This window comes from Lynx canadensis, chromosome D3, assembly GCF_007474595.2.
Source record: "Lynx canadensis isolate LIC74 chromosome D3, mLynCan4.pri.v2, whole genome shotgun sequence".
NCBI classification, from domain to species: domain Eukaryota; kingdom Metazoa; phylum Chordata; class Mammalia; order Carnivora; family Felidae; genus Lynx; species Lynx canadensis.
The window spans coordinates 92,396,909-92,424,535 of record NC_044314.2 but is presented as its reverse complement, the minus strand read 5'-3'; the positions used below and the strand labels follow the sequence as shown (position 1 = coordinate 92,424,535).

General features: G+C 56.8%; 1 pseudogene; it reads right to left on the bottom strand.

Annotated features, from left to right (window-relative positions):
- Positions 1 to 22,821: 22,821 nt before the first annotated feature.
- Positions 22,822 to 24,203, bottom strand: LOC115528073 (annotated as a pseudogene).
- Positions 24,204 to 27,627: the final 3,424 nt, after the last annotated feature.

Below are 27,627 nucleotides of genomic sequence, written 5' to 3'. Positions count from 1 at the left end.
ACATAGGAAGTGGTGCTACTGACGTTCAGAGAAGGCAAACGGTCCCAGAATCAGTGAACTCAGAAACTATACTCTAAACAAACAGGCGCATAATTTCCGAGAGTGTCAGGTATGCTGAAGAAAACGATAAAGGGCGATGTGAGTGTGACTTAGTGAAGGAGGATGCAACAGACAGGTGGTCAGGGAAGGCCTCTCTGAGGAGGTGACACCTGAGTTGAAACTGGAAGGGTGGGGTTTGTGGGAACAGTGTTTAGGCAAGTGAAATAGCAAAAGCAAAGGCCCTGAGGCAGAAGCGAGCTTGGCATGCTCAAGGAACAGCAGGAGGGTCAGAAGGGCTGAGGCAGAATTAGCAGGGGGGTGATGGGCACCGACGGCAGAGGCAGGGGCTATGCCACGTAGGGCCCCACAGGCCATGGGACACCATCTGGGTGTTTCCATATGTGGATGAGAAATTGCTGGAGCCCCCGGAGGAAACGACTTGAGGCATTCCATGATCACAAAATCTGGGGTGCCAAGTCTGGTCCATGTCTCTGAGGCATCCTGGGGGGGGGGCACCGCTCTCCAGCATTTATAAACAAACTGTGCAGTGAGCGGGAGCCTTGTCTGAGGTCACCATGTTTTGAAAAACCACTTCTAACAACCGTTCCCAACAGCTGCTTCCCTGACTCATCCTAGCACACTAATTTGCAAATCAGGGAAAACGCGTTCATTTTAGCAGGTTACCGAAAGCCCAGGTCAGGGCGCATGGTTGGGAAATTAGATCCGAGTTCATGCTTCTACAGACTTCTCTCCACACAGGACTCATCGGCACCACGAAAGCCATGTTCCCCTCCCAGGCCAGCAGGACACTTTGTGCAGAATTTATCAAGAGGCAGTTTTGCCCACGTGAAATCGTGTGGGGCTCCTTGGGGCCAGAGGCCGCCAACACCTCTGCGGGCAGGGCCAGCAGGAGAGGCTGGCAGGCTTTGTTGTCACAGGCAAGGCCGCAACTAAACATCTCCCTCCCTGGCTCCCGGCCCTGCAAGGAAATCCCGGCTCAGAGGAGACAAGCAGAGACGAGAGAGAAAACAGGACACCCAGACACTGCTGTGGTCTACAGTAAGCCCTTTGTCTGCAGGCTTTATCTCTCACTTAACCCAGTGTGAGTGAGAGAGAATTCTGTCACTGCTTCTGAACTAGGCCTGAGCTAGTACGCTTACCAGAAAAAGGAAAGAATTAGCAAAAACACAGCAAATGGCAGGAAAAAACGTTCACTGTTTCAAACTGACAGATTCGATGTGGTTGATGGAAAGAGAAATCGCTTCTTGCCCAAAGTGGGTCACTGCTGCTGTTGCCAACTGACAACCTGGCCCGGTGCCCTCTGGGCCACCTGTGTGCCTCCTGCGGGACCAGCGGTCAGGCGGGTGCCGGGGGATTTCGCAGGGGAGTCTGTGTTGATTTTAGTTTCTTCTCTCCGTGTTCCCACTAATGGTCTTTTCAGCACTGCCATTATTCTGCACTTGTGTTTTCTGCCAAGATAAACTCATTCGCAGGCTCATTAACCCCCCTGCTATTCTGGGCTTATTGGATGGGATGTCCTGCAGTTTAGGAGCCCTGGGGGATTGAGGGCACTGAATCGGAGCTCGGTGCTGGCATTAATGCCAGTCCTCCAGGGACTAGAACATGCCTCCCACCCAGCACGCGGGCTGGGACTGAGCCCCAAATCTCATCACCAGAGCCAGGCCTCGGTGAGAGTCTGCTGTCTCCCAGCTGTCCTGTGGAGGTAGAGACCACGTTTCCTACCCCCTGCACACACGCCCAGTAGAGGGCAGAGGGCGATGCGTGGGGCTGCTCTGCCCAAGTCAGGGCGGATTTACTGCTCTCCAGGGAAGGAGCCCGGACTCTTGCACAGTCCGTGAGGGGTCCAAGCGTAGGCAGGAAGATCCACAGGGATCTCTGGGTCAAAGGAGAGAGTCTTGTCGATCCTTAAGATGTGACCTGATCAGACTGCAGGGGCTTGATCTCCTTCTCTCTGGCCTCGGTTTCTCCCCCCATTAAGTAAAGGTGTCGTAACGAAGTCATTCAAATACTGAACGTCCAGTGGTCATGCTGTGCTGGACACCAGTGTCCTTGCCTGCACAGAGCTCATGGTCCACAGGAGTTCCACACTGAACAAATCATCCCAGTAAACAAATACGTCATTACGAATTGCGATGCGTGCTGGAGCGGGAATCAGGCGAGCCCCTCAAGGAAGCGTAAAAGGAAGGGTGGACACGGAGAGGCTGTGAACACGCTTCCCAGGCAGCGACGTTTCAGTGGAGGCCTAAAGCACGCGTACAAATGAGCCTGGGGAGGAGAGGGTGGCTCGGGTCACAGGAAGAGCACCCGCAAAGGCTCTGAGGCAGCAGGCAGAGGTTGGTGTGGCTGGAACGAGAGAGGGAGGGGTGAAAACATGTCTTGAGAGAAAAGCAGGAACCCGAGCATGAAGGACCCTCTTGGATGACGCACTCCCGGGACAGTCCTGTGGGCACCTGTGGACATGGCATGAATGGCCAGAGTGGCCCCTTTCAGTCCCTAAATCGTCACAGCTTGGATACTAACTTATTTGGCCGAGAATTGAGTGTGTGTGTTGTGTGTGCACATGTGTGTGCAGGGCGTGTGACGGGTGGCCGTTTTCAAAATAGCCAAGCAGAAGGGTGTGTGGGTTGTGGACTGGGAAGGGTCCCTCAGGAAGACCCCGGTCACTGCCCTCCCCTCAGTTAGCTGCTGGAGAGAAGCTCAAACACAAAGGTTGTTGACGATTCACTTGAATCAGGCGAGGCCGGGGTGCCCGGGGGGCTGTCAGTTAAGCATCTGATTCGATTTCGGCTCAGGTCATGATCTCACAGTTCTGTGGGTTCGAAGCCCGAGTCAGGCTCTGCACTGAGTGCGGAGCTGGCTTGGGATCCCCTCTCTCTCTCTCTCTCTCTCTCCCTCTCTCTCCCTCTCTCTAAATAAACAATAAAATAAAACTTAAAAAAAAAAAAACATCAGGCGAGACCGAACCACAGGCTTGGCTTTGAGAACTATGTTTTGAGAGAGGCACGGTGGGTCTGCCTGCTCCCGCAAGTGTCACGGTGACCCCTGTGCCCCGTAACGAAGGGTCGCTGTCTCTGTGTCTGGGGCAGCCTGAGGCAGCGGGACGTTCCGGGGTCTGGTCGGTGGGTGGAACGCGGCCGCCCAGGCCTGGACAACGTGAGGTCCTGGGTGGCGAGGACGGCGCCAGCTGGGCAACCCCACCCTCCCCGGCAGCGCCACCCTGGTCAGGAGGGTGGAGCCGGGACCCTTCCCTGGGACCCTGTGCTGGGGCCCGCTCTCCCCCTTCAGGGTCTCAGGGCGGGGACAGAAGTGACAGCACAGCTCGACGCTGCTTCCGAGAACGAGGGAGGATGGACTTGCAGCATTTTCCGGAACCCAGGGGCTGGCCCAGGGGAGAGCTGGGGTCCGGGGCCCCAGGCCGCCTGTCTGCTGTCTCCCTCCGTCTCTGCTGGCTGCCAGCGCCAGTCTTCAGGGACGCCTGAGCTGTGGCAACTGTGGGATCTCCACACTCTGCTGCTCTGTCAGGAAAGGACTCGGCTGTGGTCCCCCTGCCAGCACGGCCCTCACACACTCTCGACACAGAGGACGTTCCCATGTGACCTCACGCAACGTTGCCAACATTTTAGTTCCCTATTACAGCGATTCGTTGTAAGATGTTTGAAAATGGATAAAAGTAGGGAGGAAATAAAATTAAAAGCCTTGTACGCATAAATGTACCGACATATCTTGTGTCAAAAGATCTTGTGTAAAAGCCTTGTACACATATCTGTGTTCACAGCTCGGAGCCTGGAGCTGCTTCAGATTCTGTGTCTCCCTCTCTGCCTCTCTTTCTCTCTCTCTCAAAAATAAATAAACGTTAAAAAATTATTTTTTTTAAGTAGGCTCCACACCTAACATGGGGCTTGAACTCACAACTCTGAGGTCATGAGCTGAGCTGAGACCAAAAGTCAGATGCTTAACCGACTGAGCCACCCAGGCGTCCCTTAAAATTATTTTTAATTGGGGCAAAATACATGTAATATAAATTTACCATCTTCACTGTTTTCAAGCATGCGGTCTAGCGGTATTACATGAATTCACATGTTGGGGACTGTCACCACCAGAACTCTTGTCATCTTGCAAGAACGCTGGAACTCTGTCCCCTTTAAACATGGACGCCCCAAGCCCGGTGCCCACCACCTATGCTCTGTCTCCGTGAGTCTGACAGCTAGAGTGCTTTGCAGAAGTGGAATCACATAGTCCTTCCATTTCCGTGACTGGTTTATTTCACTCAGCATCGCGTCCCCATCCCTCGTCCACGCTGTAGCGGGTGTTAGATTCTCCCTCCTTTTTAAGGCGGAATAATGTCTCACTGCATGAACAGACCAGTTTCGCTCATCTGTTCGCCTATCGGTGCACACTGGGGTTGCTTTCACTCTTAACTACTGGGAACAGTGTTGTTCTGAGCATGGCTGTGCAAACGTCTGCCGGAGTCCCTCACGCCAGACACTCGGCCAGAGTGGAGAACGAGAGGCAGCTGTGTGGCCTGTTGGCCTCCTTCAGCCCGCACGCATCCCCACTCAGCAGCGTCCCCAGGGAACATCCCCAGCTTTGGGGTTTCAAAGTCGACCACTGAAACCCACATCGGAAGGGGGATCAAGAGGCATCCAGGGCAAGGCTTTGACGATGGCCATGAGAAATCAGCCAGGTTTGACCTCTGGCCAAACACGGCCCCAGCCATGACATTTCTCCACCCCATGTCCCCGTCTTGCCCTGACTCAGCTCTCCGTGGATGACCCCGTTCTGCACCTTGCTCCCTGAGCCCCACACGCCTCCCGGGCTCTGACCCTGTCCCAGCCACATTCCTGAGAAACCCAAGGGCAGTGGCTGTGCAGGCTTCTTGAAGAGCTATGGAGTCTTGAAGGGGAGGTCAACACGAGGGTGTGCCACTCACTGTGACCTCCATGACCCACCTCTTCTCTCCAAGTGGCCTGATCACCCCAGGTCAGTCTGCCCCACAGCTCCTGGGAGAGGCGCTCCAGCCCCACACCCACCACCCAGAGAGGCAGAGACCGCCAGATACTGAGCTCAAGACGGACGTGCCCACCCCCCGGAGGGGGCCCAATCAGAGGGGTGCCCATCAAAGAGGCTTCACCAGAACCTCAAGCAAGGGAGACACTCGTGTGCCACATCAACCCGTCTCAGCTGCCTGCTGCCTCCCCCAGAATGTTCTTCCACCCCAGCAGGTCAGCAGTGCAGGCTCCGTGTTAGGGGAGGGTGGGGACTCAGACCCTCCTGGCCTTGATGTCCAAGCTCCAGGGGGCCAGAGATGACCCCATGCAGCCAGGAGGTTTGGGAGCGATGTCAGCAGAGGTGAGGGTGAGGTATGGTTGCCTGATTGAAGCAAATCAAGGACATGCAATTAAATTTGCACTGTAAGCTAATAACGCATTTGTTAGTACACAAACGTTGTGACATTTTTAGAACATATTTATAATAAAAATAAGCTTCCGGGAATTCGAATGTAAATGGAAGTCATGTGCTCCATCTGGCAGCCCCAAAAAGTTCCCCATCCCTGCACCCCCGTGCGCTGTTCACTTTTATTCCCAAGAGCAGCAGAGGAGATGACAGCTGGGAGACAGAGCGGCCTGATCTGGAGTTGGAACTTGAATCTAAACCTTAATCCTGATTGGAAATTCTCTCAAAAGGACTGTTTTAAACCCAAGTGATTGGGTTCCCTTGAAGAAAATCAATAAAGGTAAAAATCATGATGACCAAATTAAGGGGGAAAATGGGACTTTTAGAGACCACGCAATCGATTACAGAGGGAGGAGAGTAATTGTCTTCTGCACGTGTGAGGGGGGCCGTGCGTCTCAAACACGTCTGTCATGGAGCATGACTGCCTCCAGCTCTCAGGGAAAGCGGGGGCCACCCAGCTTTGGGAGACTCGGGGTTCCAGAAAAGGGAGCTCGGCTGCCCCTCTGAACGCTGTCACGGCCGCAGGCCAGGCTATCTCCGCCACTGAGGAAGCCAGAGGGGTGATGTTGCATGTAAATCAGCCAGCAGCCTGCACTGGGGCTGGGCACGGAGCTCGCCCAGTGGCAGCCACTCCCACCCAACCTCTGGGGCCCCCAGGAGGAACAAAGGGGCCTTTGTCTTCCCTGAGCCCAGACACAGCAGGAGAGCTCGGGAGCCCCATGCTGGGGCCATCTGGACAAGGACAAAGGGGGAACACGTGCCTGACCAGTGGGGGCCCACCTTCCCTTCACAAAGGGCCTAGAATTTACATCACTCACAGGATCTCCAGGGACATGTCTCAGAGAGGCCTGGAAGAAAACAACCTTACACCTGTCTCCCTGGACTGAATGCGCCACCTGGCTGGGCTAGAAGTTGACTTGTGGAATAAATTCTCAAGTCACCCTGCAAATGGAACTATTACAGACCAGTGTGTATTTGGAGGTTAAAATTATTCCATTTTAAATGTAATCCCCTGTTGATGCTACTAATGAAAAACTGATTAAAGACTTAATTATAAGAAATGAAACAACAAATATTTAGAAAAAATTCAGGAGGCCCACAGTTAGGTATCTGTGTCAGTGTGTGCAGGAAGAAATTAAGTGCAGAGATGAAACGGGGGAAAGGAACAACTATAATAATGTGCACCATAATTTATATCACTTGTCTTGGTATTCCTTCACTTTTTCTTGTTTACGGTTTTAATTCTGTACTGAATTATAACGGAGAGCAAAGTGCCCGAGTCCTAAGTTAACCGCCTGGTGAATGGTCATGAAGTGAACACACCTAGACAACCAGCACCGGATCACGACACAGCTCAGCAGCCCCCCGGCCTGCTGTCACCGCCCATCCTTCTTCCCCAAGTGAAAAGTGGACAGTCCTTGACATTTGTTGGCCTTCACTCCTTGACATTAGCCCCTCTGATGACCTTCACCCTCACCCCACCTCCTACGATCTTGCCATCCTGAATAATCTCTCCACCTCCGGCGTCTTGTTGGCCACTACTCCACTTGGGACCCTTCACTCCACATGATGCAGTGCCCTCAGTCCAGAGTCTCCGGCCATGTGGTCCGCATGAGAACATCAGGGCCACTGTGTTCTCACTGTCCACATTCCCCTGGGCCCGCACTGCCCAGTCACCTTGGATCCAGCGCTCATCCAACAGCATCAGCTCCCGTGCACCCCCCCCCCCACCGCCCGCCGCCCGCCTCCACGCTGTCACCAGGCAAAACAGAACTTGATTTAAACCAACACCCCACTGAACGTGCACCTGCCCCAGAGCCAAGCATGGCTGCAGGAGAAGCGCGCTCTGTGCTCACTGGTCTCATCGTAAAATCAAGTCTTTGGGTCTCAAATTGTGCCACTGCACTGCTCTGGCAAAGTGCATTTCCATCCTCAAAAATCATGCTTTCACTTTGCCTTCTGTCCTCAAGCTCACCTTCTCTTTCCATTCTCAGCTGATTACCTGGCCTCATATTTCATGGAGGAAACAGTTTGTCCACAGCTTCTCCCCTCCACCGAGCTCCAATTTACCCACCTGTGCACCCATGCCCTCCACCTGCTCTCCCTGCAATGTTTGCTGTGTGCTTCCGCTCGCAGCACCCATACCCTCACTCATACGTGGGGCCTCACCTGTCCTGCTCCTCCCAAACCCTCCTCTGGTAACCCTCCCCTCCACTGCACTGGTGTCAGCTTCTCCCTCTCTTCTGGATCTGTCCTACAAGTGGACGAACACACCTCCTTACCCGCCATCTTAAAAATGCTAACACTCTCCTGGATGTCTCCTCTCTCTCCAGCTCCCACCCTACTTCCCACGGCTTCCCGGAAAGCTGTCGATGGTGACTGTCTCTGTATCCTCACCTCCCTCTCTGGCCAAGTGCCTAATCCCCACGCCACTGCTGAAACCGCTCTTGTCAAGGCCACCAGGGACCCCTATGTTACCAAACCAACGGTTTCCTAGTGGCCAGCCTACTGCGTTTAACAGAGTCCCACTCAGCTGGCCAGTCTCCTGAACATGTCTGTCACCTGGCTTCCCCGCTAACTCACCACCCATGCTCTACCTACCCCTCAGGCTCAGTCTTCGCTCGTTCCTAATCCTTTGTTGATTTCTCAGTGTCAACATGCTCCAAGAACTCGGTCCTAGATCTCTTGACTTTCCTTTCCACACACCTGGAAATATCCGGTTTCAGGCAGTGAACATCACCCATATCCCAGCGGCCCCTGCACTTGTTTGGTTTCAGTCCTAACCTCAGTCCAGAGTTTCCTGATGACACAGGGCCTCCTCAATGTCACACCAGGATTTCCAGGAGGAAACTCCATACTGAATCACACCTGTCCCGATTGGAAAGTGCCCCTTCTTATTAGCAGGTTCCCATGAAAATATCGCCTATTAAGTATTTTAGTATCGCTCCTGACATCCCGAACCTAACACGGCCAACACCAAACTCTACCCTCCACACAGGTCCTCTTCCAGCCTGCATCTCAGCAAAACGACGCCACCCCCAAGTTGCTTGAATTCAGAATTCTGCTCACTCCCAGGCTTTCTCCTACCTCGCTCTCCCTGCTGCCACCCCCACATCCCACCCAGTCCTGCTCAATCTACTCCCAAAATACGCACTTCCAGATGCTTCCAGCATCCATTTCTCCTGGTCTCCCTTGCTACCCCATTCCCATCACTGCCACCTGCTGCCTGGACTGCAGCACCGCCTCCAGAATCGCTCCCAGTGCACCTACCATCCAAATCTCAATCTCTCATTGCAGCTTGATCACAACAGCTCTGCCGTCCTCTGAACTCATTCTGCCCCCCCCCCCCCTTCGCTCACTTCCAGGCACAATGGCTGCGACTGAAAGGCTTTGTTTTGCTTGAGAAAGTCTGAACAATTCTGCACATTGCCCTAAAAATCACTTGGTTGGTTGTTGTCACTGTCCCTGAAACCTGGGGCAGTGTTTCTCTGCGAAGCCTCGTACAACGACGGGAGGGCACGCCCTGGGCTGACAGGTGTGGGTCCCACCGCAGGCCGGGACTCGCCCTCCCCTCCATTCCGGACATCCCCCTTGACCACGTATCTCGATCCTCCTTCCTTGTCCTCCGGTCCAGGACCAAACTGCGGATGCCCGGCACCTCTGTTTGCTTCTCTCCCGTGTCTCTTCGTTCTCAAGCCATCCACGTCCCGATGCCGCTTGGTGTCCCTGGCCTGTGCTCACGTGACATCACCAGCCAGGTGGTTTTGCCCTCTCCCCTCTTCCCCCACCTGCGGCACCTGCCCGGCCGATGACCCCCACTCCGCCACCCTCTCTCCTTGGGCGCAAGGCGCCAGGGCTTTCCAACACCCAAACTGGCCACCGGCCTAACCAGGCCCCCTTTTGGAGCACAGCCCTAGGACCTCCTGTCCCCCCCCACGGCCCCTCCCCGTCACCCCGGGCTCGCCTCCCCCGGTGCCTTCCCGCCTGGGGCTGGACGGGCCGTGGAGTGGGCCCTCAAAGCGTCCTCGCTCAGAGCCGCACGTCTCCCCTCGCGTCCTGTATCAGCTGTCTGATGCCATCTGTCCGAGCTGCACGTCACAGCTCCGTGTCACCCTGTCCATGTGCTTTCTCAGAGCCCTGCAGCCCACCTCACGTCCCGGGTCCCCACGTCCGACGGTCCATTGTATCCACGTCAATGTCCCTGAGCCGCATGTCGGAGGGTCACCACCTGTTACCTTCTCAGGTTGCACATCACATCCAGAGTCACACGTCTGTGGCCGCCATCTAGGGGAGATGCAGGGCGCACGTCCTCCGTCCCTGCCGACCGCGTCCACAGCCCCAGTGGCTCCTCCTCCCGAGCCCCACGCCCTCCTGAGTCCCGGGCTCCACTGGAGCGCGGGCAGTGCGGGCTGGAGGCTGCACGAGCCCTGGCCGGGCCCTGCCCGCAGGCGCGGGGTGCAGGGCCCCCAGGGAGCCCCTGGCCACCCACCAGCCCACGCTTGACGGCCTGGCCTTTTCCCTGCAGACCCTGGCCCCGGAGTGTCGCAGAGAGACCCGATGGGGCCTTGTCGGGACGCGCGGTGGGGACCTCGGCCTTGCTGGACGGGACTCCCATGGGCCCTGGGCTCGGGCAACAGCTGTGGGGATCCTGAGGCGGGGCGGGGTGGGCCCAGGCAGTGCGAGCTCCTGGACCTCGCCGATGTGCACGGTGGACCACACCGAGTCCACGACGTGAGCTCCTGCTTGAGGGCGCCCCTCCCCGGGAGTCCTCGTGCCCAGCGACCACCGGTGTCCGAGACCCCAGTTCGCCATGGGGCTGAGCCCTGACCTGCACGCAGTCCCTTCTGTACAGGTTTCTCCCTACGGGGGTCTCAGCCAGGGGTCCAGGCAGCCTGGGGGACAAGCAGCTCTGCTGTGTCCGCGTCAGGGGATCAAGCCGGGGTCTGAGCTTCTCTGTGAGCTCCTGCTTTGCCAGGACAGGAGCTCAGCCAGCCAGGAGAGAGGGTGCGAAAAGGGACTATTCTTAACTAGCACAGCAGCCACCTTCAGGGAGCAGCTGGCATTATATAAACCAATACAAAGATGAAGCCATAAAACGGACAGGGAAAACTGTCCGTGGATCTAACTGTTTGAAGTCCTGGATTCTGTTCAGTCAGATGAGTCGGTAAATCTCCTACTTTCTCTAGGCCAGTCTGCCCTGGGTTTTCTGTCTCTCGCACCCGGAGGGGCCTGGCATGATACGCTCCAAAGTCCTCCAGGCACTGCCTCTACGTCTCCCTGTGTCTCTTACCCACAGCCCCCTGCCTGGGCCAGCTCACAGTCCAGAGGACAGCACGGTGGGGGGAACAGCCCGAAGACCTGTGGCTTGAGGAGCACTGCCAGGTTGACCACATGTCCTCACAGAGAGATGCCTGGCACTCAGCGGCTCTTGGAATCGGTCCTGAGCCGAGCTCAAACCATCTTGCTTAGTGTGCAAAAGGAAGAGCGGGGCCGGGCAGGTTCCCGCTAAAACGTGCTGGGGATAAATCGTTTCTCTGCAAGAGAGGCATCCTTCCTAATGCAAAAAGCATGAGTTAGAGGGAACTGGGCCCAGGGCCTTACTGTCCCGAGGTGGCGGTGGGGGAGGGGAGGGGAGCCTGGGTCACAGGCCATCCAGGTGTGGAGAAGTTTCCAGAGCAAACGGTCACTCTGGCAGAGGAGCTGCCTGGGAGGACTGGTCGAGGCTCTCCAGACACCGTGACAACACACACTCCAGACTCCATCAGAGCCATCGATACTCCTTTCCCGATAACCGTAACTCCCCTGGGGAACCAGGGCCACCTGTCGCGAACTCGGCGTTTCTCCCAGCTTTTACCCTGAAACCGAACAGATGCGTCCGTCCTCTTCCGGCCCCAGCCGCGCTTCTCCGAAAGGCACGGTGCCACGTACCGCAGCTCCAGGAGCACAGCCAGGCCGAGCCTGTTTTCCAACGGGTGGATCTGTCCACCGCGCAAACAGGTGGCTGGCGTCCAGGCCTGAGGCTGGCTCAGACCTACACACCAAGTCCGGTTAGGGATGAGTGGGGCCAGGGAACGAGGCGCCACCGTGTCCGACGCTCCTGTCGTGACGCGGCTGCCCTCCTGAAGTCCTAGTGTGGGTGGCACTTCTGTAGGAGGCGCACGTGGCTTCCCGTCGACACGGCAGCAGTCACTCACACCCTCTGTTCTTTTCCCTAACACGGTAACTGAAGAACCGCTAAGAGCTCGGTGCCCTGCTGGGCAGCGGTCTGTGCAACGGAGAGGCTCTGTGACTGTGGCCCAACGTCTCCCCAGCCCTGTGACAGCAGCACGTGAGGAAGCTTTTCTCACCTAAGGAGCAGGAAGGTGATACCAGCGGGGCAGGGAGTATCCATCAGACTGGTTTTCCCCGTAGCATCTACATTAGATTTCGCCGTCCATCCAAGCAGCCGTTCAGTGAGTGTTAGTAGCACGTACCGTGTACCAGGCCCTGGGCTAGCTGGGTACGGTCCGTGATCAGACTGTGGCCCCACAGAGAGTCATGGAAACAGACCGAATAGTCAGAACTGGTTTCAGGTGACAGGGTGACAGCAACACAATTCCGGGGGCGCCTGGGTGGCTCAGTCGGGTAAGCGTCTGCCTTTGGCTCAGGTCATGATCGCGCGGTTCGTGGGTTCGAGCCCCGCCTCGGGCTCTGGGCTGACAGCTGGGAGTCTGGACCCTGCTTCGTTTCTGTGTCTTCCTCTCTCTCTGTCCCTCCCTGCTCATACTCTCTCTCTCAAAAATAAATAAACATTAAAGAAAAAAAAAAGAAACAGAACTCCAAATGCCGGAGGTCAAGGGCATTTGTTGGTCAAGGCCCACGAGGACGGGTGCTGAGCTGGCTGTTCTCTGGGCGCCCCTCATGTTCCACTCGTCATCCTTCCTGCCCTGATCGGTCCAGGGAGGCCGGTCCCAAGTCGGCCTGGACGCAGTTCCTCACCTTCTGGATGGCTCAGCCAGCTGAGGGAGTCTGAGGAGACTGGAGGACGGCAGGAGAGGGCAGTTGGGGCATTTCTCCTGCCTCTGTCCTGCGGGCCTGCGGCTCTGGCGGAGGCTGCGCTTCTCGAAGGTCACAGATCTGCCTGCCGCCGCTCTCCCGGGGCTACGCCGCTCCCTGGCCGCCAGAAACCTTGCTCTTCCCATCACGCAGACAGGACCAGGACAAAGACTGCCGGCTCTCGCGAGGCCAGGGCTGCCCTGGCAGTACGCGGGGGTCCCCTTCACTTGCCTGCACCCCTGACAACTCTGGACCCTTCGGCCGTCCGTGTCGGGTTGCCACCCGGTCCCTCCCGGATCCCACCTGAGTCAGGTGTGCCATCACACCACGGGAGGCAGAGGGGCGTGAGCTTCGGGAGCAGCAGACGCCAGACAACCGAACATCCTCCCGTCCCCTCACTCCCGGCTCCAGCTCCGTTCTCTCCCATGATGGGCCAGCCTCTCCGGGTGGTGGGAAACATGGGGGTCCACAGACCCTGAGCCTCGTGCCTTCGGGCCACGGCCACTACAGAAATACACGCCGTGCGTGTTCCCCCTTGGAAAGTATCAAGGAAGCGCTCCGACTGCTTTGGTCCATCTTGAACCCCAACAGGTATGGGGTCGGTGCTTCTTGGGGGTCACTGAACGCGCGTCCACGTTGACGTGTGAGTCAGACTGACACTATTGCTTCCCCGACGTCCTCTCACGGTTCCGGAGAATGAGCCAGAGACTGCTGACCCTCTGGCTCCAATTCTTTCTTCATTAAACCCAAGAGCAATGTACCAAGCAGGCGGAATCACTTAAACGAGTACCTGGAAACACACCTGGGTGTCGAGTCTCTAGATCGTCACCCCAGATCTGGGCCCAGGCGTCTGGCTGTGTCTGGGCCCTTTCAGGGACCGCCACTCCACGAACAGGCTCAGGTGTCTGGCTGCACAAATAATGATGCTTGTTCAGGAAAATGAGACGAATGCCTGAATGCTGGGGACACGTGACTGCATTCCCGGGGCTGTATCTTTGGGACGATCCTGTCTTTATCTGACATTCAGGTGGACAAGTGTTCCTAGAACTGAAAGGCAAGTGAGAGGCGACTGTGCCGGAAAATCACTCACAGGGACAGAGGCTTGGTCCTCCCGCACAGTCGGGACTGACGTACGTGTGCAGCTCTGAGGACTGCGCGTTCACAAACGGCTCAGCCGGACGACACTGCTCGGCGAGACGGGCCGCGCGACCCAGTCCTTTCAGACAGTGACTTGCCCGCACGCGGTCTGGGTCAGGTGCGCACAGACTAGCGGCGTCTGACTGGCAGGATCCCCGCGGGTGGGGGACGGAGCATCCCGCCTGCCCCACGGCGAGAGTCACCCGGTGGGACCAGAGACCGCGAGAGGGAAAGGCTGTCTGAGGGAACAGCGTGTTGGATTTACACGGCAGAGGAAGGACGGTTGACACACGGGTCCCAGGAAGTGCATCACGTGACTGTCACATGACAAATAACAAGAGCGATGACTGTTGAAGAGAGCGAAGCAGCGCTGGCGCCATTTAAGATGTCGTCAGGCATCTCGCGGGCTCGTCAGCCTGCTGTGGCGCAAACGTTTTTAGAGGCGATTTCCATCTCCCTTCCAGCGGGAGCTGCTGTCTTTTTGTTTGCGGACTGAGATTTGTATCAGCCAATGACTCACCGATCTCACGGACCCAAACTCTAGCTTGTCTGAAGGCACCGGTCTGATCTCTTCCTAACATCGTGGGCGAGCACCTGCACGCGGCTGGCATCGGGGTCTCAGGTCCGCCTTGTTCATCTCGGATTATCTAGTGATACGCTGAGAGGGCCCTCGGGGCTTGGAAACATCCCCTGGTCCATCCTGTGGGCTGGAGCAACTGAGCCCCCGGGTTTAGAGGAACACTTTCTTCCAGAATGAAGACTACAATTCCCAGCCTCCCTCGCAGGAAGGTTGTGTCACGAGACAGTTTCCACCAATGGCATGAGGAAGGAAGTGACTCGCGGTGCCTCTGTTTATGCCCCTGAAGCCCTTCCTTCCTTCCTCTGCCCTCCCCCGATGGTCATGGGTGAGCGTGAGCCACCTCGGGTCACGAGGAGCGGGAGGCTCGGCCAGGGCTGGGACAGCAGAGCTTGGGGACGGGCTGTGCTGGTCCAATTTCCAGACACATAATTACAAGCGGACTCAGAGAATGGAAGTCCCCCGCCCCCCACATCCAGGGTGTGCTCGGCACTGGGCAGTGGCAGCAGAGGGGGGCCAGGTGAGGTCCGTGGCCAACCCTCATCTCCAGTCCTCCGACCATTCTGTGCACACCCGACCCGTCACAGAAACCGCCTCGTGCCTGATCACCAAAGTCACCATGTGAGATAGTGACTGGTGGCTGGGGTCACATGAGGTCGCGTCACCTTGGGCGGGGAGCACCCGGCCCCACTGTGACACCCTCGCTCCTGGACCCGAGGCTCAAGTTTCCCACCCCTAACAGGGGAAGGCAATCTCTGGGCTGGGGAAGAGAAATCTGAAAGAAAGAGGAGACGAGAGGAGGGTCTGAGAGGCCCTCCCCCAACACCTTCCCCACACCAGCTCTGAAAGGCAGAACGGCAGACACCCTCCCTCACCCCAAAATCTGAGGCCCGAACACAGGGGACTTGGGTTGGCTTCCCACCTGGGATTCTGGGAGCAGTGGCTTCAGGGGACCGCGCACAGCCAGAGCGAAGGCAGGGGGAGAAGAGCTGGCAGATGGGGCTTCAGGGTAGACAGGACCCAGGAGAGACCCTCTGGGTTTGCACATCCCGATAAGCGGGGGGGGGGCTGTGTGGTGCCCTGAGTCCCACAGAGGGGATGGGGCACCAGGGACACGTGCTGGGTCAGGGGACGTGAGGTCAGGCACACTGACCATGAGGACCAGACCCCGAACGGGGACGTGCGTGGTCAGCAGACGTCGGCACAGGACGTGACGACTGAGGGTCCCACCCTGACCCCACGTCAACCTGCCGCCTAGAGGCACCTGAGAGAGGACAGAGAAAGCCCTGTGTTGTCTAGAAGAGGAATCTCACACCCTGACGGACGCCATTCACCCGGAACCGAATCTTTTTCTGCCATTAGGCAGAGTAAAGGCCCTGGAGGAAAACTATAGTTCTAAAGGAATCAAGTTATTTTACACACCTGAGTTGACTGCCTGGCATTCTGCCTCTACACTTACGAGCACACTTCTTTGGGGAAAATAGTTACTTTGAGCCTCACAAACATCAAATTTGCGCTAAGGCCCAGGAGGATCAGCATCAATTTTTCTTCTTAACCAGGAAGCAGGGTTTGCCCAGGGCCGAGGAGGCTGATGTGGGTGTGACCCCATCTGGAGTCTGGAGGGTGGGTTTAGAGGGACCTTCAGGGACTTCAGGGTGGGCAGAAGGGCTGCTCCGCCAAGGACTGGGAGTAGCAGGGTGGGGATGGGAGGCGCAGGACAGATGCAGGGAAGAGGACAGAGAGAAAAGGAGGACACACAGCCGGGCTGGCGGACGCAGCACTGGGTTGGGGAAATCCCGGGGGCGGGGCTGACCCTTTCCTCACTGCCCCCACCCCCCGGCCCTGATGTGGGAGCAGCCGCCTCCCCCCCCCCGGGAGGACAGAAGTTGGCACAGAACTTCCTCATCAGACGCCAGCTCCTTCAGTCGTTCACGGGAGTGTCACCAGTCATGTGCTGAGATCCTGGCAGTGTCCGCTCAGGGCTGATGAGTGGTGACCGGAGCTGACAAGGTCCCTCCCGCCTGGGAAACATGCAACAAAATACGTAACAAAGCGATGATTTCAGGCAGCGGAAGAGGCTACGACGGACATGAAGGCCGTGAGTAAAGGGGAGAGTAACGCGGGAGGCCACCTTCACAGCGTCCGAGAAGTGCTCCGCGAGGGGACTTCTGGTGCCAAGACGGAAAGGAGGAGCATCAGAAGGAACATTCTAGGCAGAAGGAAGGCAGATGCGACGTTCCGCCAGACGCGAAAGAGACCAACCAGAAGAACCTGAGCGCGCGCGGCATGGATGGTGGGAGAGGCAGGCTCGGCCCCACCGGGTCGGGCGCAGAGGGCAGTGGGCCAGGTCAGGCGCACCTCGTGGGTCCTGGCGCACAGTCTGGACGCCCTCCTCGCAGCAGGGGAAACAGCAGGCGCACACCCACGGTCATCCAGAAGCTGTTCCACCACCTACTGGCGCGTCCCCTATCCTGCTCGCTCGTCTTTCTCTGGAAAACGCCTTCCTCTCGGAGACCAGTCGCTCCTCTTGGGGCGCCCACATGCTTTACGGAGTATTTCAAGCTCCGGGGGAGACCCGGGGGTTCGCTGGAAGTTCCCGGGATACCTGTCCAGCCCGATGGAAGAACGCCAACCAGATGGCAGCTCGGAAGGGGACACGGGCTTGCGGGGCCCTGCGGGAGCCTGTGAAGAGCTGCAGGGCCCCACCTGGTCATCCGAGCCCCCGACCCCACCGCCCGGGCCTGTTCCCACCAGGCAGCGTCCAGGCCTGAGCACTGACGCCGTGGGGCTTCTGACTGGGACAAAGGGTGCCACTTCTCTGAACTCGAGGGTTACTGGTTACTGAGTGTGGGCCATCAGCGAAATGCTGAGAGGACCCCGGGGGTGGCCGGGCCTGCCGTCAGCATCAGTAACCCTTCTTCAAGGGTTCTTCTGCAGGCGTATCGATCTGGGGACGTCGCGGTACAGAATGCCAACCGCCTCTCCCAGTGTGCGGGCCACTCTCCCTTCCTCTTCAGTGCGCACGGGCCATGGGATCAATGTCCATACAACGAGCTAGGAGGACAAGCACCGTGCCCTTAAAGAGAAGGGGCACGTCTGGACTCCGCTTAGGCTGTGCAATGCTGGGCTTAGTGTGCAATGTTCCCACACTAGCAACGAGAGAAGGCCAGGTCACCTACAAAGTCGTGGCTTTGAGCCCAGCAGAGAGCAGAGGATGCAGGGAGAGCAGCTGACCGGACACAAAGGAGGAAGGTGCTTCCCAGGACACACGGGGACGGACCACTGACTCGTCCGGGTCACGGTGAGAGCAACGCAGGGCTTTCGCGGCGCAGGTAAGAACATTTCTTCTAGACTGTTCCACGGATTTCTAAAGCTCAGTAGGGGCTGGCTGGCCTGTGAGCATAGAGTTCGAGAGGCCACAGCCACGTGGTGAGTGTGCCACTGCCTGTCGCTGCCCCGTGGACCCTGCTGTGAACCCAAGAGAAAGGTCAGGAGACTGGAGGACGCCGCCCTCTGTGGTGCTGGCCCGGGAGAGGGGCACACTTGCCACTGTGGGAAAGGAATGAAGCCCTTCCAGGCCCTTCTCCCCGGCTCAACCCATGTAGCAAAACCCCCACACTTCGCGGGGAGCCCAGCCAAACCTGCCACCTGCATGACATACGTGGAGAGAGACCCTTTGTGGCCAAGGGCAGGGGTCAGAGAAGCAGAGAAACACCCTCCTGGGGAAGAGCTGTAAAAACACCCTGGGCCCCGACCACAAGAGATACCTTCTGCCGGCAGACGGCAGGAGACCCCCCACGCAAGACACATCAAAATGACAAGGCAGTGTGGGGCGCCCGGGTGGCTCAGCCAGTTGAGCGTCTGACTTCAGCTCAGGTCGTGATCGTGCAGTTCGTGAGTTCGAGCCCCGCGTCGGGCTCTGTGATGACAGCTCAGAGCCTGGAGCCTGCTTCCGATTCTGTGTCTCCCTCTCTCTGCCCCTTCCCAGCTCATGCTCTGTCTCTGTCTCTCAAAAATGAATAAATGTTAAAAAATTTTTTTTCCGTGACGCGGCAGCATGTGGCTGGCACTGTGGGGCCAGGATCACCGGGAAAGCCTCGGTGGAGACCTAGTGACACAGAGCCTACCTGATCCTGACACTACCCAGGACAGCAGAGAAGCCCCATCCCCCATCGAGAGGTCAGCCGGCACTGAGTACAAGTCACAGCAGAGGACCCGGGAGAGGGGCCAGTGTGCAAAGAGACCCTGCCTGAGGCACAGGCTCACAGGTATGGCCTAACGCTGAGGCTGGAGCACGGACACTGAGAGAAATCCCCAGCACCTTCATCCCCACCAGAGGCACAAGGTAGCACTAGAAGAACCTGACGGCTGTGGCACACTGATGGGAACCACGAAACAGCAACATCCAATTCAGCTCAACTCCTGCTAGATTCACTCGCCCTTCCCGCCCCCCACCCCCCAGCCGCCAAGAGACGCCCTCGCTAAACAAGAGGCGTGCACATTTCCAGGTGAAAATATTATTCTCTCCATTTCCGTTGTCCATTCCCATGGCCAACCTTCAACTAAAAAGTACAAGACACAAGAAAAGACCAGGGGGAAAGCCCACGGTCAAGAGACAGAGCAATCGATACAACCAGACTCGGATGTGACCCAGATGTTGGAAAGCTGTCAGTGAATTTAGAACAACTCTGATCATCACATTAAAGCTTCTAGCCAAAAATATGGAGAATACGAAGGAACAAATTTCTAGAGAGACAGAGATTATAGAGCTCACGTGGGAGAAAATGCATCGTAGTAACACACGTGAGCATCCTTTTCAGACTCGGCTATGAACTCGGCTCACAGCCAAGAACAGGGCAGGTCGCTATGAACCGGCCAGTAACCAACCATTCAGCTCAAAAAGGGAAACTGAGGAACCGAACACATCTTTGACCCAGGCTGGCGTACAGCAAACCGTGAACCAGAGTAAAAGCTTTCCTGCCGTTTGGTTTGTACCGTGCTACAGAACACCGAGGGCCGAGGACTTCTGAATTATGAACGGAGCAGACAGAAAACATGGCACAGAGAAGAAGCGCAGACTTCAGGCCCCCATCTCTCGTACGAATACGGGCTCTGCCCCTTCCAGCCACGGGACTTGGACACGTGATTTCAACCTTCTGACCTCATTTCCTTCATCTGCAAAACAGACACAACCACAGTACTTGTCTCGGCGGGATGTTGCACGGATTAAGGTCGCAAGCGGACACGGTGTTTGGCACAAATAGATGCCTGAGATACGGGGACTGTGATTGTTGAGCAGGGACTGCCCCTTCTGTCTCCCTTTGTTTCGGTTCTAATGTCAGTCACCTTAGATGTTTACAAATAGCCAGGAGCCAGCAGAGAAATCCTGTGGAGTAGCAATGTCTCCTGGGGGAAAAAAGAAATCTGCAAAGCAGAAGAGTCAGACAATTGTACAAATCACCACAGAGATAGCTAACGTTTCAGGCTCAGTGCTGACTCCATATGTATATGCCTCGTCCCTCGTCCTCTGTGTGACACGCCCTCTTTAAACTCCCAAGTTCACAGACGAGGAGACGGAGCTAAGAGACATGGAGTGACGTCACCCAGGCCACACCGCGGGGGCGGCACGGGCCCCCCACTGGCCGGCTAACTCCAGACTCTGCACAGCTCTCTGCGAAGCCACGGCCCCTCCCAGGGACGGGAGCACAAGGTCGTCTCGGAGCAGAGCCCAGGGAGGCGCAGGGGGAAGGACACAGAGCACATGGCGTGGCCGAAACGTGTGAAGACGTTCCAGCGATGGGCTAGAACAGAGGACGACAGAGGAGAAGCGGCCGCTGGTGCTGACAGTGATAAACAACACCTGAGTGGGGACTCGTCTGTGTGTGTCACCCTCCTCTGAGAGAAAGAATTCCTGGATAAGACAAACGTAAAACGTCAGGATGAAAAGTGCATGTGAGGAGAGGCCGCCTCCGACATTTCTCAGGAAACCTGCATCGTGAGCCGACCCTGTCGAGAGGTCCTGGGGTTCCACCCACACCCCGTGGATGAGTGCCTGTCGCTGTCTGATCCTCTCAAATGCCATAGTTTACATGCAGTGACTACTCTCGGGCCGATTCCGTGTCCGATGGGCCCGGTACAGGGAGCCCCGAGCAAGCCTGCCAGAACACGGGGGGCAGAGCTGAACCGGTTTCGTTTCTCAACGTTTGCCGCACTTGACGCGCTCGGCAGGAATCCCTCGCTGAGGAAAGCGGCCTCCAACCCTGTGTGGCGTCCCCGAGGACACATCCAGGGCCCTGCGTCCCCACAGCGCACTGAGTGCTCAGAGCTGAGCTGGGCTCGGGATGTCAGCGTGTTGTTCTGATGGGCAGTGACTGGGCATCAGGCATGATAATCAGACCTGCCAGGGGACCGTCTCTGCAGCTGGCGTCCTGCCGCTCGTGCTGGGTGGGGTCAAACGTTACTGCACTTGAATAAACACTGGACAAAGCCATTCATCCTTCGCGAGTGCTGACAGCAGAGCACGGACAGTCACCCGGAGATGGAGACGTGCATGGACTCATGACTGTAAGGGCAGAGAATCATCAGACCCTCTAGCAGACCAAGTTGTGCCGGGAATCTCCCGACCACCTCACAGAGACCCCACCCCAGGGTGCTCCCTCCAGCGTCTCACACCCAGCCCCCCACCCCACCTGTCCTGGTGCAGACTGTGTGGGCGTAGACAGTGGGCCATCCCAGCCAGTACTGTGGGGGGCCCTCCTGGGGGTTCCCAGCAAGGAGTCCTGGAGAGGCAAGTGCAGGGGGAGCAGGGAGAGAGTGGAGTGAGGCCAAGAAGGGGGCGGACTATGCTCCCAAGTTAGGCCATTGACACCATCTCTACCACTGGGCCGTCTACACTGGTCTCTCCAGAGAAGTGCCGGGAGCCCCTGCGAACATGAGCAAGTCTGCACCTGGGGAGGCGGGGTAAACTCCGAGAATGTTCCCGTATTCATCATCTTTCTGTGGACACTTTCGCAGGCCTCCCAGGCTGCTGAGACAGAGAGGTTGCCCAGGAGCACTGACTGCCGAGGGCACCTGGCCCAGGTGAGAAAGGGGCTCCTCGGGCAGGTGACCAGCGGCCCTGATCCGGGAGGAGGAGAGACACCTGAGAGAGAAACAGCCATAGAGACAGTGGCCTTCCCCCATCCCGGCCCACGTGCGGTGTGTTCAGACTTGGGGAATGCTACACGCTTGGCTTTATCTGTCCCAAGAGCCCAGCGAGGGACTCGGCGTGTACGTCACTGCCCAGGTGGCTCTGACTTAGGAAATCTTTTGGCCCCAAGTTGCTGCTTCCTCCGTCTCCTGAAGACTGTGAAGATCTGGTGGTCAAACCCTTGGGTCAAGGAGAAACCAACTCCAAAGCTGTCGTGAGAACCAACGAAGGGAAGAGGTGGTGTCCCACAGCAAAGCGGGGAGGAAATGAATGACAGATGCCCAACTGCAGACGTGCAGTCACAGTCAATGTGCCGCTGCTGTTTCCCTGTGGACGGACCTTGAGCACAGGTCCCCAAGATGGGACGCACCTGCCCCCAGGCATCCCCAGTGACAGCTCCTTGGAACACAGCTCTGACTCTGGTCCTACTTGGCCAGGGTGTGGCCTGCACTGTTGTACGTGTGACACAGAATGCAACTCCCCACACTGGGAGATCCCCGTGTTAAATCACAGATGAATCAAGACATCGCCGTGCCCGCAGGTGTCCTGGGGATAAGGAGGAATCAAAGATCAAACCTTCCTCGTCAGGTGGAGAAAGTAATTTTGACACGTCACTGCATGCTATTAGGAGGACTCATTAAAGCTGAATCAGAATCCAAAGGTCACTGCCAGGAGGGCCACAGAGCACCTCCTGGAGAAGGGGGCGTGCACAGGGTGACCTCGCCCCCCAGAGCTGTAGCTGACCAGCTAAGTGGGAGGGGATCCAGGTTCAGGGAGGGGATGACAGCCTTACCTGGGAGCTCCTCCCTGCGGTGACACTCCAGCCACTTTTTCATGTCCAAATTGTGACAGTTGTGAAATTTTATGAGAGCATTAAGATGTTCACTGCAGTCATATAAAATGTGTTTGCCTGGTTTCCCCTTTCTGGGATCAACAAGATTCTGGTATTCGGTGTAGCTGCCTTCTCCCAACACAGAAGCAGTTGCCTCTTGGAACAGACTTTTGTTCTCTGGAGCTGAGCTGCCACTGCCAAATAGTATTTGGGGTCCAGCACCTACAGTCCTGCCTCAGGGCCTCATTCATCCCTGCCTAGAGAAGCCTAGATTTCGTTGTTTGTCCTCTAGCTGCCCTTCCCCCACCACCCAGCTGTCCCCTGTCTTCATGACTCGGGACAAGAGGCCCTTCACCTGGGTGGCAATAATGCCCCAGGGGGCGGGAGCCAAAGCCTCTGTCTACCTTATCGGGGTTGAGGTTTCATGCGACATCACTTGAAGCTTTCTGTATCGCCCCACGTCGGCTTCGGAAGCTGCCTGCTGGGCCTCCACAGGGCAGGGAAGCAGCAGCACTTGGACCTCCGGGAGTTTCTGCATCATGGTCTGATTGCATGTACAAGAGATCTATCCAGAGTAGCTTTGCTCCGTGTTTTTTCTTCACGTTCAAAACATATGCCCAGTGTTCTTGCCTTCATATGTTTTCAGACAGCAGTGGCAACGTCTGAATGCAGATCAGGAAGTCTGTTTTCCAAGGAGTTTGGCAAAGAACCAACGGCTGACGTAGCCCAGACGGATTCTCAGAAAGCACACTCATGGCTGCTTCATTGTCCCCTCCAGGCCCATAAGGCTTTTAAGTCATTTGACCTCGTTTCCTGTGCTCTGTAAGATTCTGCTTCTCGCTAAACTGATTCCACAACTTCTGCCAATGGACTTCCTTTGTGTTGCTGCCAGAATTCATCAACTCGAGTTAAATCGCAAGACTTCTTGTTTTTTCTCCCTGGTCTAGCACCGGCTGGAAAAGTTTCCGCTCCTAAAGATTCTTCCAGATTAACTCTGTTTATGCGGAAATCCAGTCCATCATGCACCAGGGCTGGTGTAAAGGAGCTGTCAAATCTGTGTCCCCATCAAGAGGGTGGAGCAAGGTCTTGGGAGGCTGAACAGGCCGGCTCCAGTTGTGTCCCTGCAAGGACACCGTTCCATGGATGTCTCACACACAGCCCGAGTTCTCATCTAGATTCCCTGAGACCTTTTCTGCTGCCGTTCCCCTCCACACCCCTTGTAGGAACAGGACCCAGTGTGACAAAAAAGTAGAAGAGGCTGTCAGCAATAGCATCCATAATAGTTTCCATTTCTGTGTCTGCAATAATCGTGACTGTTAATTACACGATAGAAACATCTCCTTCTTTTGATTACACAATGCAAGTAAGAAAATTGAGATATGCATCAGAAACGCTGGTTACTTGTGTCACAGCACAAGCTGCTACTTCTGCATGTGCAGTGCCTTCCAGTGTACTTATTGAGGCAGCAGAAATAAAATATAAATAATATGACTCACTGAATTGACTTCAAACATCTAGATTACTGTTTTATCATAAAGGCTACAACTCAGGAAGAGACAGATGAGACAGCTGCACAGGGCAAGGGAAGGGGACAGGGCCCGCGGCTTCCCCGCCTGATCCCGGCACACCACACTCCCCAGATCTCCACGTGTTCATCAACGCACAAGCTCCCACCCACCTCTACCTCTTTCCTCCCACACAGAATTGTTCATCTCCCTGAAGCTGCACTCCCACACCGCCCCTCCCCTGCGGCCCCGCCTGCTCTCCTGGATCCCCGTCAGCACTGAAACACGCAAACACGCGCCAGGCCTTTGCACGCTGAACACCCGCCTCTCCGCCACACTCACCCCCGAACCGCGGGCTACGGCTTGTTCCCACACACTCAGAATCTTCCAGGGACACAGGAGCCGCAGGACCATGTTCTCATGGATCATCTGAGTGCTTTTCCCTCCCCCTGGCTCCTGTCACTCTGGGGTCACCCCCACCCCACCCAGGTGGGCTGCGTTCGGGGACTCAGGGGGCATCACCAGCGGTGGAGCCCGTCCACGTGCCCATCCCCTCCCAACAGACCCCACGTGTTTAGGAGCACACCTCATGGGACCCAGATAGAGGGAACTTTCTCCGTCCTTCATCCGAAATCAAACTGTAACTGGCATCGCGTATCTCTCTCTACGAAACTACCTGGGATGACGTGGGCGTGTCCCTATCCTGTCCTTCTGCAGTATTGGCTGCATGTTCGGATGTGCACCTGACCTGCCCATGGGGGGTGGCCCCCGTGGAGAAGAGGTCTCTGTGATGAGAACTGTCGCACCCCACCTGGGGTCTCCTCGTGGCCCGCGGTGTCTGGCTGGCGGGTGTGTGGGACCCTCGGGTCTGTGGGAGAGGAGGTGGGGCCAGGGGCTCGCGGTCCTGTCCTTCCAGCACGCGCCTAGGGAGATGTGGACCCGGCCCCACAGGGACGTGCAGCAGGGGCTTCCCTGAGCGTGTTGTGGGGACCGCCACCTCCTGGTCTCCTGGGACAGTGGAGAGGGAGCCTGGGGAGGGCGAGCCTCAGAGGACGACGCGGGTTTGAACCACAGAGGTCCTGTACGCTTAGCCATGGGAGCACATGTGCCAAACAGTCATTTGTAAAAACAAGTGTCATAAACAGAATGAAAGATATAACACAGGGCTGTTGATGTGTGTTTAAAATATATGCCCACAAAACAGCAACGGACGTTTTGCAAGAATAGTTTCAAATAAAAAGATAAGCATAAAACACACTTCAGGGATTTCCTAAGAATAAAATCTTAGGAGTCTCAAATTCAATAAAAATAAAAAGGATACTATTAAACTCAGTTTTACGATTTCCTAAGGGCAAGAGTGAATGAGCAGTGAAGGAGTGGAATAGGGGCTGGGGGGATGTGCCTGCAGGCAGCTGCTGCGCATGTGCTGAGACAGCAGTGTGATTCCCCCGCCCCTTTCCCTGAGGTCAAGCGAAGGAGATGCCAGGACAGAAACTGGGAGACCCTCTGAGGTGGTCCTCACATCACAGGTGCCATCCCCAGGGAAGGACTGTGGGCCCCACCCTCCGGCCTGGCTCCGCCTCCTGACCCAACTCCTCCCACGATGCATGGCCCAACTCTCTGCTCCAGCCAAGCCAACGGGCCTGCCCCCACCCTTCTCCTCTATTACCACCCCCCCTCCATTATGTAGTCAGGAAACTCTCCTCACCCCCGCCCACCATCCAGGCCTGCCCTCTGACCCGACTCCACCCACCAGTATGACCCCACCTTGCTGTCTGGCCCTGGCCTCTGATCCGACCGGCCCTTCTCTGGCATGACCTCCCTACAGCAGTCCCTATAAGCTGCCCTGCCCCCTCCAACCTAGCTCCACCCACGGCAAGGCTCCACCCACCGACAGAGCACAGCCCCTCCTATCTGGCGCCACCCTCTGACCCGACCCAATCCTTATCCAGCCGAGACTCTCTACTCCAGCCACACCCCCGAGCCTGGCCCCACCCACCTCACAGGCTCTACTCCCTGTCTGGCCCCACCTTCCTACCCTACTGCACACTCTGGTTTGCCCCAAGGCTTTGCCCTACCCCCACCTCTCTTCCTCCTGCCTGCCCCGCCCTCAGCCTGGCCTGGCTGACCCACCTGACCCCACCCCTCTGGCTCAGCCCCGCCCCCGGATGCTCCGCCCCTTGGTCGCTCATAGGGTGAATAGGGGAACCCAACTCCTGCCAGTTGCCCATCAGAGAGTTTTTAAATGGAATCCTTGTGGGATGAAATGATTGATACAAAGGGAATTAACCTATTCACGGGTAAGCACAAACATCTGAGGATAATTCACTCGGAGACTTTCTGTCCATGCATGAAAACATAAGGCAAACTAAAGTGTGTACACAGACGAGACCACGGAAATTTCAGACACTCTGAAATTCACCGCACGTGCAGATGACTTGTGCAGGATGAGCGCCGCCTGGGTTGTCTTCACGGGTCTGCGGGGCCGGTGAGACACGTCAACGTGCATTTCACCATGACGGGGACATTCAGGGGCCATTCTCACCAAGACACGTGCCCAGGGACGAAGGGGCCAGCAGGCACAGCCAACTTCTCAGAGCTGCACAAGGAACGCGTATCGACGGCACCACAGAGGAGAGCAGGCGAGGCAGGAGGTCCGAGAAGCAGCCCACCCACAGTTCCACCATCGGAGACCCCTCACCCATAGCAATCAACGCCGCATCTCTTAATTTCACTTTGTCTTAGAAAAAGGCACACATTCGGAAACTGCAACGGGACAGAGGGTCAGCACGGCCCTCGTTCAAGGAGGACACGCAAATTCGTGACGCGTTCCATATGCTTACGTCACGGAGACGAAAAGCCCAGAACAACGCCGTCTGGTGACAGCCGTGCCAACGCTTCCCACGGTGAGCGCCGGGTAGTGCGCAGAACTGCTGAATCACTGCGTCGTCGCACACTTCGCTAACACAACACTGTGTCAATTCTGCTTCGGTCAAAAAAGAGCACACGCGTACCGCGTGGAATATATACACCCCTCCTCACACCTAAATGCAACCGTGTTATAAAGCACATTTCACCACCTGCCCCTGTCACTCCACACACAGCAGAGACCCCGAGTGTAAATAACACATCTGCACGACCAGCTAGTCTCTGCAGGGCCTGCCATCGAGCGCTGTCCCAGAGTGCGCTGCACGCTCCCGCTTTTGGTCCTGGAGGACCCCAATGTTTTGATATCACACGCTGAGATGTGTGAGTGGCCCCGGCAGTGGATGTGCACTGTGCACAGGGACACCTATGGCCTTGTCTCCTGGCTGCACCGTTTCCATCATGGGGCCCAGAGAGGCTCTGGAAAGTTCCCTGTACACCTTCCCCGTCATGAACATCCTGACACAGAGGCTGGGCTCAGGAGGGAGTCAGGACCGGGGACCCGAGAAGGGTTCTCGGGCTGCAGGGTCGAGACCCCACGGTCCCGTCCCCACCCCCTGCAGTTGTCCACTCTGCTCTCAGCAGGGGCAGAGCAGGGGCAGGGCAGGGGCAGGGAGGGTCCCCACCTTGGGCTCCAGCAGTGGACACGGCACCTCCTGCTGCCTGAGCGCCCACACTCCTGTTCAGGGTCACGGCTGCGGGTAGCTCCTGGGATTTTTTCGCAAAGCTCCCACTACACCCCCTGGAACGTTACTTGGATCTTGTCTGAATTCCCTTAGAAATTGCTAAATTACATTGTTCGCATCAGTCATAACGTTGGCTCAAACATACAATGAGTCCGGTTATGGGAAATAGAGAAATGTGCACCTGGGAGCAATCGGGTCTGTGGACTGAATGTCCCGGCAGCCTGTGG